This window comes from Podarcis bocagei, assembly GCF_964188305.1.
Source record: "Podarcis bocagei genome assembly, chromosome: 1".
NCBI lineage: Eukaryota > Metazoa > Chordata > Lepidosauria > Squamata > Lacertidae > Podarcis > Podarcis bocagei.
Window position 1 is genome coordinate 133,798,174 of NC_138125.1, and position 14,183 is coordinate 133,812,356.

Genomic DNA, 14,183 nt, shown 5'->3' on the forward strand with positions numbered 1-14,183 from the left:
GACAGAAAGGTGAAGACGGACAGAGTTGAGCTTCGACCGACCCCGTGGGTCTCTAGTCCAGATGATGATTTGCAAAGAACCACACCGCTCTAAAGAACAGGTACGGAGACTAGTGCGAACAATCTCATTGGCTAGCAACCAAGTGCCGTCGGCATGGGATCTTAGGCTGGGCATTGACGGGCCCTGTGACTGAGCTGGGGTCACCCCAACTCCTATAGCACTGGAGGAGCTCAGTATAGCAAGACAGCGGTGTTTCATCTGACTGGTGTGTAAGCTGCCAGCTTCCTGGTTCAGTGGACCTTTCATGTGCATCCTGCCTCCTATTTAAAGTACAGTGGTACCTCGGGTTAAGAACTTAATTTGTTCTGGAGGTCTGTTCTTAACCTGAAACTGTTCTTAGCCTGAAGCAGCACTTCAGCTAATGGGGCCTCCTGCTGCCGCTGCACCACCACTGCACGATTTCTGTCCTCATCCTGAAGCAAAGTTCTTAACCCGAGGTAATATTTCTGGGTTAGCGGAGTCTGTAACCTGAAGCGTATGAAGAAGAAGAAGAAGAAGAAGAAGAAGAAGAAGAAGAAGAAGAAGAAGAAGAAGAAGAAGAAGAAGGGGAGGAGGAGGAGGAGGAGGAGGAGGAGGAGGAGGAGGAGGAGGAGGAGTTTGGATTTGATTTCCCGCTTTATCACTACCCGAAGGAGTCTCAAAGCGGCTAACATTCTCCTTTCCCTTCCTCCCCCACAACGAACACCCTGTGAGGTGAGTGAGGCTGAGAGACTTCAGAGAAGTGTGACTAGCCCAAGGTCACCCAGCAGCTGCATGTGGAGGAGTGCAGATACGAACCCGGTTCCACAGATTACAAGTCTACCACTCTTAATCACTACACCACACTGGCTCTCATGTAACCCGAGGTACCACTGTACCGTATTTTTCGCTCCATAAGATGCCCTTTTTTCCTCCTAAAAAGTAAGGGGAAATGTCTGTGCGTCTTATGAAGCGAATGCTGCACAGAGGAGGGACGTGTAAGCGGCTCCTGTCCGCTTTGCTGCTTTAAAGCGAGCCACAGAGGGAAGGAAGGGGAGCCATAGCTCCCGTCTGTCCCTCCTCCGTGGCTCACTTTAAAGCAGCAAAGCGGACAGGAGCTGCCCACTTTGCTGCTTTAAACAGTTTAGTACAACATTTGATTCAGAATATATTTTGTGTGTGTTTTCCTCCTCTAAAAACTAGGTGCGTCTTATGGTCGGGTGCATCTCATGGAGCGAAAAATACGGTACCTGGTCCAGTCATTCTCCTTGAGCAGGGATGTCTGCTTAACAGGCCATGGAGGAAAATAACCCTTGTAAGAACATCCGCGGAAGAACAAAGCAAGAACAAGGCAACACCCTTGCCTCTCCTCTCCCCAGTGGCCTCCTCTCCCTGCAATCCCTTGTCTTGGTAACTGATATCCTCCACTCCAACTACTGTTTTGGCTTTTTGAGGAGGGTGGGGGGAGGTTGGCTGCTTTGGTGCAGCCCTCTCTTGATCTGCCAAGCTTCTGTTTGTTTTCCTTGATCTGCAATGACTTCTTTATTGTCGTGTGTGGGTGCGCGCTCTGCCCCCAGCCACCTTTCCTTGTTTTCAAGTTTCTATGCTTCAACTGCAAGGATAAATGAGGAAAGCAACAAACAGACCGTGGAAAAGTAAGGGGAGGGGATGTTTTATATTTTCTTCTTCTTTATTTAGAATGAAAACCGTTTAACCCTTCCCAGGCAGCATTTTAAAAATAAATAACAAAGCACACAGCCGTAGGGTGTGGGGTGCCTAGCTTAGCAGCAGCGCACGGGGAAAGGACCTCAAATTGAAGTCAGCCGCGAGTGGAACATGAGCCAGCGGTGTGATGTGCCTGCAAACAAGGCTAATGCAATTTTATGCTCCACGAGTCGAACCGCCGCTTCCAAATCACAAGGAATAATAATTCCATTTTATTCTGCGCTCGTGAGATCTCATCCGGAGTAACGCGCTGAGTTCCGGGTGGCACATTTGAGCAAGAACACACGCAAATTGAAATGAGTCTGGGAAAGAACAACAAAGATGGTCTGAAGTCTGAAATAAATGTGCCTTATGAGGGAAGACGGGGGGAACAGGGCGTGTTCACGCTGGGAAGAAGCTCTTGTGGGATTTTCTGTCTCAGCCGCCAAAATAGTTTGGACAGCTTTGGGGACTATGCACCTCGACTTGACATGGGTGGCTGCTATTTCCTATTCTGGTGCAGAAAACAAAATGCCTTGGGCTGGCCCTCACACCAAATGTGGCAAAGCTGGCACATAGAAGAGGGAAAATACTGGTTTTCTGCTGCCCCAGTCTGGGTGGATTTAAGTTACAGGATGGTAGATTTGGGGTGAACACTGGGAGAAACATCTTGACGGCGGAACCCATTTTCTAGAGGAGTGATGCGCTGTCCTTTGCTGGAGGTCTCCAAGCAGTAACTGAGCAGCCGTTGGTTGGAGACGCCGTAACTCTAGAGTTTGCGCACTGGTAAGGAATTGGGACTACAAGGCCCCTTACAACTCTGTGCTTTTACCTCATTCATTTCAACGAGAAGAAAAGAACTCCGAGCGGCAATAGGATGGACACACAGATCTGTTACAACAGTTGAAATAAATAGGGGAGCCACAGCCGCTTTGGATAGAAAAATTCTACAAGTCCATCACTGCTCCTCAGTGGATTATTGTTTCGTTCTTAGGATTGTAGAGTTAGAAAGGACCACAAGGGTCATCTAGTCCAACCTTATAAATTCTCACAACAACAACAATAACAACAACAACCTCCTGCAATGCATAAAAAGGTAAAGGGACCCCTGACCATTAGGTCCAGTCGTGGCTGACTCTGGGGTTGCGGCGCTCATCTCGCTTTATTGGCCGAGTGAGCCGGCGTACAGCTTCTGGGTCATGTGGCCAGCAGGACTAAGCCGCTTCTGGCGAACCAGAGCAGCGCACTGCCGTTTACCTTCCTGCCGGAATGGTACCTATTAATCTACTTGCACTTTGACGTGCTTTCGAACTGCTAGGTTGGCAGGACCTGCAATGCATATATTATTATTATTATTATTATTATTATTATTATTATTATTATTACCTCCAATAATAACAACAACAACCTCCCACAACGCAGGAATCTTTTGCCCAGCATGGGGCTCAAACCCACAATCCTGAGGTTAAAAGTCTCATGCTCTACAAACTGAGCTATCATCTATCTAGTCCCTAGAGGAAATCCACACACACCTTGCAAATCAAAGACTGTGCCACCCTGACAACATTTTGTATGCAGATGTTGGCCTCAGCACAAACCGTAGGTCGTATCACAGGACGTTCCGGGTTGCTCTGCAAAAGATAGGCCTACGAAGCATATTTATCTCACATGCAATGCCCAGGCAGTGCTGAATAAGGAAGCTGAGGAGACGATACCCTTTCGTTTCCTTCAAGGGCAGTGACAGCCAAGCAAACTTCAAAGCCATATTTTAGAAAGACACGAAAGGTTGGGCTGAAGAGTTCTTTATAGCTCAGCAATAATCCACCATTGTAGCACAAAATCCTGACCATCATTTCCTTCCCAGGCCTCTTCGATGGAGAAGCTTTATTAACTCACAGCGTGAAAAAAGTTTCTAAAAGCCAAAGCATCTCTTACCCTAGATAGAAACAAGGGCAACTTTAGTAAAAGGCCATATACATTTCAGACAGAGGAGAGGAGACAGAGAGTGTGTGTTTCTTTACATATCCCTTAGCTGACATCAGAGGGGGAAACCGTAAGCTTGGAATGCATTTATTAAAAAATGAAGTTAGGCAGCTGTAAAGCCAGATTTTCCAAGCCCTCTTCGTGATAAAAAAAAATTTAAGCGCAACAAGGCTTCAGCAAATCATAGCTTGGAAGGAGGGGGGAATGTCATTCCTTGTCAAGTTATGAGGAATTGTCTGTGCATATAGGAAACAAAATTAATTTGTAGTACTTGGTGTATGAGTGTGTGAGAGAGTATTTTTTTAAAAAAATAATTTAATTTTATTAGTATTTTCCACACAACAACAACACGAAAGATATTGAAAAATAACAGTTACAGATAGGTAGTCGTGTTGGTCTGCCATAGTCAAAATAAAAAAATTCCTTCCAGTAGCACCTTAAAGACCAACTAAGTTAGTTCTTGGTATGAGCTTTCGTGTGCATGCAAGAACTAACTTAGTTGGTCTTTAAGGTGCTACTGGAAGGAATTTTTTTATTTTGAAAAATAACAGTACACAACACAAAAAAGTCGACATTCAAAAACTAAAAAAGCAACAAACAAACAAAAAAACAAATCCATATCTTACAAGTTAATATTATAAACACTAAAACAACAAGACATTGACTTCCACCAATCCCACAGCACCTCCTTTATCTCTCATTGTGTCTTCCTGTTTTCCTGTTTCTTTATCATCTCTATCCTAACATCTAGATATAAATCCCTCTTTCATATCCTTTCACTTCACAAGGTTATTCCAGGCTCAGCCAGATTTCTGTCCTCGAACCTTGACTTTTGAGGTATTCATTTAGGCACCCCCATTCTTTTTCTACTTCACTTTTTCTCTTACTATGTCTGTCAATTTGGCTAATTCTAAGTATTCTGAAAGCTTACATAACCACTATCCCCTAGTGGGTAACTGATTCCCTTTCCAATACTTAGCCACCAGGATTCTTGCTGCAGACGTTGCGTATAAGAAAAATTTAGTTTTGTATTTTGGAATATCGTCATTTAAAATTCCTAAAAGGAACGCCTCTGGCCTTTTACTATATGATATTCTTAATGTTTTCTTTATTTCTTCGTGGATCATGGATCATGAGAGAGTATTTTTTTAAAAAAACAACAACAACAACAACAACAACAACTCGCCTTTCCGTCTTTTGGCCAACTATACACCGAACAAATCTGTAATGTACTGTGTTGAATAGGATCCAAAATGCAGCAGTCTGATTGGTCCTAAAACAATAGGATCCAAAATGCAGCAGTCTGATTGGTCCTAGAACAATGCAGCAGTATGATTGGTCTGCAGGAACCACCCAATCCAGCTCCAGATGGACGTGAATCCACAACCTGATTGGCCTACAGGAGAATTCCGGAATTAGCCAATCACATGCAGCCCATTGTGTCAATAATGTACAGTGGTGCCCCGCAAGATGAATGCCTCGCAAGACGGAAAACTCGCTAGACGAAAGAGTTTTCCGTTTTGGAGGTGCTTCGCAAAACAAATTTCCTATGGGCTTGCTTCGCAAGACGACAATGTCTTGCGAGTTCCTGCTGTTTTTTTTTCCTCCCCCCCCCTTTTTTCTAAGCCGCTAAGCCACTTATCAGCTGATCCGATCAGCAGATAAGCCGCTAAAAGCCGCTAATAGCGCTAATCCGCTAATCCGTCAATGGGCTTGCTTCGCAAGACGAAAAAAACGCTAGACGAAGAGAATCACAGAACAGATTCTTTTCGTCTTGCGAGGCACCACTGTATATAAAGCAGATACTGTGGGGAGACTTTCATTCCCTCCTCACCACTATGAGCTGAATAAAGAGCATGAAATCCACTCTCGACTCAGAGTATATTTCAAAATCCATAGCAAAGTAATTTGTGAAAATAGCCACAAATCACAGCACGAGAAGTGAAGGGGCCTACTTCAGCCCCTCAAAGGTCTGTGGAGGGACGAAGCTTATGGAAACCGGAAATTTATCATTTTGAGCATTAAAATATTAAGGGATCCTTAAGAACAGCAATGAATCTGGTTTGGGGAAAGTGTCACCGAGAAGATCAGCAACTGGAATTTTTGACAATGTTTATAAATCTCAAACAGAAAATGAACGCAAAGTCGAACCCTCTCCAGGGAAAAAAAAGGGCTAGTTAAAAAAAAGATGGAGGGAAGAAAAAAAGGGCTTTTGGGAAACCATTATAAATAAAGTGCAGATGGAAGGAAGAAAAATGGCCCAGTTGTCTTGGTATTTAAGAATAAAGTTTTGGAAATGTTCTCATAGTGAGGACCCTTAAATCAAGCCAATTATGTTTAGGCTTCTGTGACAAATCTGTGAATTATTTCCCTTTTTAATGGCACTTGCTCTTTGAAGTGCTAAATCTGTCCTCAGCCCTCACTTGTTTGAAAAAGCTATCTTCAAGATCTCCAGGTTTCAGAGGTGATCCTCCAATTAGATACAGTAAAGCAGAGGATTCTGCAGAACAAGGGAAGGGGAGCGAATGGGCCACTGCTTAGTTTATAGTTGTATATTCCTAAACACCAAAGCATTTGAATTTTCCAACCCACACGTCAAAATGTTTCGGGCTGCCTTGGCTCGGTTTTAATTTCTGAATCGTCAAGATGGTGCCTCAGGATTTCTAAGGCTCCTTCCACACTGCAGCCCTTGGGGAAAGCTGAGGCCTTGCTTTTTCATAAAGCAGAATTAAAGCAGAAAGGGAAATTAAAGCGGAAATTCCATACAGCACTTAATATGGAGCTATAATATCCAGCAGAACCTCTCCTCGTGGGCAAGATCCTGCTATAATCTTTACTTCCAATTGCTATTTGCTGTTGTTGTTGGCTACTCAATGTTAAATTAACATCCTGCTTGCTTTATTGCTTCCCAATTATCATTGGTCGGGGGATAAGTGATGAATATTCTGTTCCCCCAGGGAAAACTTTCATAACTTATTTTCTCTATTATTTTTGTTCTTTTTTTAAAAAAAAAGAGCACAACCAGTTCTATTTCATCATCTGAAATGAAAAGCGAAATATGCGAGGGAAATAGTAATTACCATATTGCCCCAAATATAAGCTGCACTCCCTCCCCCCAAATTCTGACCGTGAAAAGTTAAAGTCATTCCTGGGGGACTTGTAATAAACAAAAATCTGCCCTTATTCCCTTATGGGGGACACAAGAGTCCGTATAGAGTCCTTTGTAGGTTCTCCATCGGTTAGAGAAAATAACAGAGGCCAACCAGAGAATATTGAGAAGCAAGGCAGCTAGTAAGCCTGATCTTTATTGACTGTTGCAACAGGGTGCTCCCCTCATATGCAGGAAAGAAGAAGGACCCAGAACAAAGGTGTGCCTGCCCTTATATAGACATTTAAAATTCCCTGCCCTGGAGTCCAAGACTACCCCTAGAAACATCATACATACACCACAGAAAGGGGTGTAGCTGAAGACCACCCCCGAAATACATCATACCTACATCACAGAAAGGGCGGTCTACAACAGAAATCTGAGTGTGTTGTTTATCTCCTGTCTGGCAGGTTACCTCTTAATGGTCACTTGATTGGATTACCTGGGGAGCCTGGCCAGTCTTTTGTAATGACAAATACTTAGTTCCTGAGCCAAGTCACAGGCTCACCCTATTCATACACAGACATGCCCTTAAGACAGGATTTGTGAACAAGAAGACAATGGGGAGGCTTTTCCATTTTCCTTCGACCTTGCAGAGAAATATTTGAGGTCAATTCGGGAGGGACAAAATGGTTTCAGGACTTTTTCTGTGGGGTTTCAGACATGTGGTTTATATATGCAGTTATGAACATTTATTTTATATACAGTGGTGCCTCGCAAGACGAAATTAATTCATTCCGCGAGTTTTTTCGTCTTGCGGTTTTTTCCGTCTTGCGAAGCACGGTGTCGGAAAAGTTTTGGAAAACCTTCAAAAATCACCAAAGTCTTCAAAAACCTCAAAAAAGGCTACCACACCGCGTGCTATGAGTTGCTCCTCGAAGTCAAGTCGCAACTGTATTAACGGTTTTAAGAAAAAGGAAACAAACTTGCAAGATGTTTCCGTCTTGCAAAGCAAGCCCATAGGGAAAATCGTCTTGCGAAGCAACTCAAAAAACCAAAAACCCTTTCGTTTTGCGAGTTTTCCGTCTTGCGAGGCATTCGTCTTGCGAGGTACCACTGTACCATATTTTTTGCTCTATAAGACTCACTTTTTCCCTCCTAAAAAGTAAGGGGAAATGTGTGTGCGTCTTATGGAGCGAATGCAGGCTGCGCAGCTATCCCAGAAGCCAGAACAGCAAGAGGGATTGCTGCTTTCACTGCGCAGCGATCCCTCTTGCTGTTCTGGCTTCTGGGATTCAGAATATTTTTTTTCTTGTTTTCCTCCTCCAAAAACTAGGTGCATCTTGTGGTCTGGTGCGTCTTATAGAGCAAAAAATACGGTGTTTTAAATTTTCTATTTCAGGCTCTTGGGCAGGCAGCACCCACCACTCTTCCTCATCCAGCCAGTCCTTCGCAGGCAGAAGGCACCCACAACGAGCTGCAGCAATGGGGCAGGAGCATGCGAGGCCACACCACAAACCACAGGCTCCCCCAGCACTTCATAACGTTGCAGGACATTCGAGTTAGGCTGAGCAATGACCCGTAGAAGTTGGGACGTGGGAAATGTCCCCGCTGACTATTCAGAAAAGGAAAGATGAAGGTGTTGGGCAGGAGGGAGCCCTGGAATGTCTACGAAAGAGATGGCTTTGCCCTTCAAAGCTACCCTCTTCTTCCAGGGGAGCAGCCACTGTTTATGCTCTCCTGGGTCTTGGGTGGGCCGAATGGAATGCTGAAATCGTTTAGAAGAAATTGAAAAGATCGGTTTGGAGATCAGATGGAGGAGTTGACCCTAATGGCTCCGTTTGAAGTTAAAATCTTTCCGCTCTTTGACTCGTACCTGAACTGGAACAGATCAGTTGCAGTTGTGTATGCCTGCTTTCTTGGAGGAAAATAGAAAGCTTCTCCCCTCTCTCTCTCTCTCTCTCTCTCTCTCTCTCTCTCTCTCCCAGGTTGTTCCCTGTGGGAGCAGCTTGCACAAATCCTAGGCTGAAAAACTAGACCTGCTCCTGTGCCATTAGCAGATAACCAGACATTCAGCAGGTGATGTTTCTACAGACATGAAGATCCGATGGGAATAGCTTCACCTGCTATGCTTCCAGGTATCATGTGGCTTTTAAAGGCATGGTAATAGAGCCAGGGTTAAACCACAGAGCCTAGGACTTGCTGATCAGAAGGTTGGCAGTTCAAATCCTCGCAACAGGGTGAGCTCCCATTGCTCGGTCCCTGCTCCTGCCAACCTAGCAGTTTGAAAGCACGTCAAAGTGCAAGTAGATAAATAGGTACCGCTCCGTCGGGAAGGTAAACGGCGTTTCCATGCGCTGCTCTGGTTCGCCAGAAGCGGCTTAGTCGGCCACAACTGGACCTAATGGTCAGGGGTCCCTTTACCTTTAATAGAGCCAGAAAAAGGTAGAATTGGCACCCCAAGGTTCCCAAAGTGTTTAGAGTCCCCTCAAACTTATGTCAAATTTCTAACTAGTGAAAAGGATGCATAAATTGTTGTTGTTGTTGTTGTTTAATGGCTTGTTCCAATGTGGTGGAAAAGCTAACCATGGTATTGATTTGAGTTTGAATCCACCGACTCATTTTCAGCTGTTGATTCAGTAGATAGCTTTTGGGCAAGCTGCACTTCTCAGCCTCAGTTCTTCATCTGTAAAATGGGAATAACTGAAATGGGATTCAGATTCAGGAGACTACTTTTAGGATAAAGATCAGGATATGGTGTCAAGCTTTCCCAAGGGAAGTGTTGTATATCTCAGGAAATATCACTGCACACACCCCCTTTCCAATGGATTTTTTTTAAAAAAAAACACCAAATCTTTCAGCTAGTGATGACAAGATAGGATTTACTCACAACAGTTGATTGACAAGGAAGCTCTCTGACCACAAACTAGGACAGAAGAACATGGCATATCCTTAGATACTGTTGCAGCTTCTTTCAAAGCCTTCTGCTGTTTAGAGGGCCAAATTTTTTTCCATCTCTCCATCTCTGATTGGCTTATGTGTGCAAAAAAGGAAAGAAATAAAGAAAGCTGAAACTTAGTTACTTTCCACATCCCCTTCCTGTTTAAAAATGGAACCATCTATTCTGAATGAAAACTAAGTTAAACACGTGAGATGAATTAAACCGGCCTGTTTTTTATTTTTTGAGAGGCTCATTTGTATGAGAGATGAGGACAGATTTTAAATCAAGATGAGGAGCTGCAGCCAAAACTATTAGTACATTGGGAAACACAGGGCACTGCAGCCCAGGCTTATTAAAGGCTGTCTTTTCGCCAATCCTCTGAAACACTAAACAAAACCAACACTGATATATATTTCGAAGGAAAACAAGAAGCATCTGGTTCCCTTTGCTGGTGTACATAGCTGCAGAAAATGTTGGCAGGACATTTGATTACCATAAAAGAGTGAGCTACGCACAAAGAAAGCCACAATACAGAGTCAAATGTCTGAATTTTGTTTTGAGTGCATATTTGGTCAAAATGTCCACAAAAGCTGGCCCAGGAAACGCAGGGGAATAAGCTAAGTGAAACGAGCCTCCTCAGGGTGGAATTGTATGTGATTTTGGTGACAGGTCCTAGACTTCAAATAGGGACATGGGTGGTGCTGTGGGTCAAACCACAGAGTCTAGGACTTGCCGATCAGAAGGTTGGCGGTTCGAATCCCCGCGATGGGGTGAGCTCCCGTTGCTCGGTCCCTGCTCCTGCCTAGCTAGCAGTTCGAAAGCACGTCAAAGTGCAAGTAGATAAATAGGTACCGCTCCGGTGGGAAGGTAAACGGTGTTTCCATGTGCTGCTCTGGTTCTCCAGAAGCGGCTTAGTCATGCTGGCCACATGACCCGGAAGCTATACGCTGGCTCCCTCGGCCTATAGAGCGAGATGAGCACCGCAACCCCAGAGTCGGCCACGACTGGACCTAATGGTCAGGGGTCTCTTTATCTTTTTGCCTAGACTTCAAACATGGTTTGCTGCTGAATTCTTGCACAGGGAAGTTGAGCCGTTTCAGATATAAATGCAGCACATGGAAGATTGAACCTTTGTCCACCTGCTGCTTTTGCCTCCCCAGCCCCTCCTCGTAGGATGGTGCGGGGACCTGCGCTTCTCCAGATGTTGTTGGACTCCCCATCAGCCCCAGCTAGCATGGCCAAAGGTCAAGGAGGAAGGGAGCTGGAATCAAGCAACATCTGAAGAGGAAGAAGAAGAAGAAGAAGAAGAAGAAGAAGAAGAAGAAGAAGAAGAAGAAGAAGAAGAAGAAGAAGAAGAAGAAGAGTAGTAGTAGTAGTAGTAGTAGTAGTAGTAGTTTGGATTTGATATCCCGGTTTATCACTACCCGAAGGAGTCTCAAAGTGGCTAACATTCTCCTTTCCCTTCCTCCCCCACAACAAACACTCTGTGAGGTGAGTGAGGCTGAGAGACTTCAGAGAAGTGTGACTGGCCCAAGGTCACCCAGCAGCTGCATGTGGAGCAGCAGAGATGTGAACCCAGTTCACCAGATTATGAGTCTACCGCTCTTAACCACTACACCACGCTGGCTCTCTGAAGGACCACCAGTTCTTCACCACACCTACATCTCACAGCTCTTGGGTGGCAACCCACGTCTGAAGACAAGAGTCAGCTGCGAATGTCATCGTGGGCAGCCCTCCTGTAAGCGAAGACAAAAATACCTGCCCAGCCTTTTCCATCAACTTCCCCTCTTCCAACACAGTTCAGTGGGTGTGTGGCAAAAATACCAGATGTATATTTTCTGAGCACTTTTGTGGGTGTAGGTATGCAGGTGTTGGCGGGCATAGTACTGTGCTACCTCGGGTTACATACGCTTCAGGTTACAGACTCCGCTAACCCCAGGTAGTGTGGTTGTTGACCTTGAGCCAGACATCCTGGAGAGTGAAGTCAAATGGGCCTTAGAAGGCACTGCAAATAACAAGGCCAGTGGAAGTGATGGTATTCCAGCTGGCGTGCTCTGGTCCATGGAGTCATGAAGAGTCGGACACGACTAAACAACGACAACAAAAACCCAGAAATAGTGCTTCAGGTTAAGAACTTTGCTTCAGGATGAGAACAGAAATCGTGCTCCGGCAGCGCGGCGGCAGCAGGAGGCCCCATTAGCTAAAGTGGTGCTTAGGTTAAGAACAGTTTCAGGTTAAGAACGGACCTCCGGAACAAATTAAGTACTTAACCCGAGGTACCACTGTACGTCCTTATTTTATTTTTAGTTTTATTATTTTACAAAGCTGTTACTGTACTTCACCAGATCTTAACCCATTACAGTATTTGTAAGAATGGATTCCAAGTATCATTGAATTTGTCCATGGCAAGCCTGCATTTATATGCAAGTTGTTTATATGTTGCGATCTTCAATCCAATCATAGAAAGGAGCCGCATTTTTATTTTTCCAATTCATCAGTATCAGTCTTTTTTGCTGTGGTAAGGGCACTCGCATTGTCTTTTTGTAACGTTCCATGTGCTGGGTATATAATTCAAGAGGATATTTTGCTCTGTAAATGTAAGGTTGTTGATACAGTTCTGTTGCAAGTTTCAGTTACCTTCTGCCAAAAAACTTTCAATATCAGGGCCAGAGGCCCTCAGCTACTGACGGTAATGGGGCCCTTTATATGTCCAGCTGTCCTTTGTCAACAACAAATTATCACTGTTTTTCGTGTTGAATATATGCTATATAGTAATTTATGGACCTAATAGGTATCTAAAGCCATTTGCACATAACAAATAGAAGCCTACACAACACAAAACACTGTTGCTGTATGTAGGTCTTATTTTATTTGTTTTTTATCTTATATTTTGGAAATGTACATCCAGTCTTTTTATGCTTAAAAAATTTTTTTTGGGGCCCCCAAGAGAGTGGGACCCTAAGCTATGGTTTGTTTAGCTTATATGTAAATCTGGCACTGAGGACAACGAGAAAACATATTTCCTTATAAGAAATTTGTATTGTTGAATGGCATAGGTGACGAGCTGTGCCCAACATTGCGGGAAGGGGGGCATAGCGCATGTATGACATCACACACACAATGCCCCGCCCAACCCGGCATTCCTATTCAAGTGGGGGGGTCACTGCGTCATGTGATTGATTATGTGAGGCAGGGCTTACCTGGGCCCCTGTGTATCTGAAGAAGTGTGCATGCACACGAAAGCTCATACCAAGAACTAACTTAGTTGGTCTTTAAGGTGCTACTGGAAGGAATTTTTTTATTTTGACTATGGCAGACCAACACGGCTACCTATCTGTAACTGGGCCCCCACTATATTTTATTAAAGTTGGCACCCCTGCTGGCAGAGATTGCCAGCACGTCTTCCAAGAAGGCACTCTAACAATCATCAAAGGAATGCTCTGTCCTGCAGCGTCCTTGGCGAGCCTCAAAATGGCATGACAAGGCCAAGCAACATCGTTCTGGCACATACTTTATATATATATATATATTTAATCACTTTTTCAATACAAACAACAACAACAAAAAACCATATACAACAAAAACCACAACAACACTAATAACACAATTTAACAATTCAGATTTGAGTACTGATATACCTATAACTACACCTTTTAAACAATATTTCTCCACCTCTCCTCCCCCTAATTCCCACCACTGTCCGCCTTATCGCTTAAGTATTCCTTCCAGATTTCTTTATATTTATCCATTCTTGATTTGCGGTCTATATGCGATTCGTTCGTAGGTGACTAGTCTGTCCATATTGTCAATCCATGTGCTCAATGAGATCTTTTTGCAGCTCTTCCATTTCATCAAGACAAGTTTTTTTGCTTCTAGTATGGCACGATACATCCTTTTTTTTTTTTTTTTGAACCCTTGTAATCTCCCACGTTTCCGGTATATAATTTAGAATTAAATTCAAATCCCCTAAATAACCATTTTGATTACAAGAGTAATAAAACGAAATTGTTCTGGCACATACTTTTGAGAATCGCTGTGGAATTGGGGGTGGTGGCCCCCAAAATATTCAGGGGGCTGGGCCCCCGGGCCCTCTGTAGATGGCATCCCTGTTGAATGGGGATTTGAAACCAGATTGCAAATCTCCCCTTCTAAGAATTATTACTGTTCCTCTCACCATCATATACGGTGGTACCTTGGGTTAAGAACTTAATTTGTTCTGGAGGTCCGTTCTTAACCGGAAACTGTTCTTAACCTGAAGCACCATTTTAGCTAATGGGGCCGCTGTGCCGCCACTGCATGATTTCTGTTCTCATCCTGAAGCAAAGTTCTTACTGTACAGTGGTACCTCAGGTTACATACGCTTCAGGTTACATACGCTTCAGGTTACAGACTCCGCTAACCCAGAAATAGTACCTCGGGTTAAGAACTTTGCTTCAGGATGAGAACAGA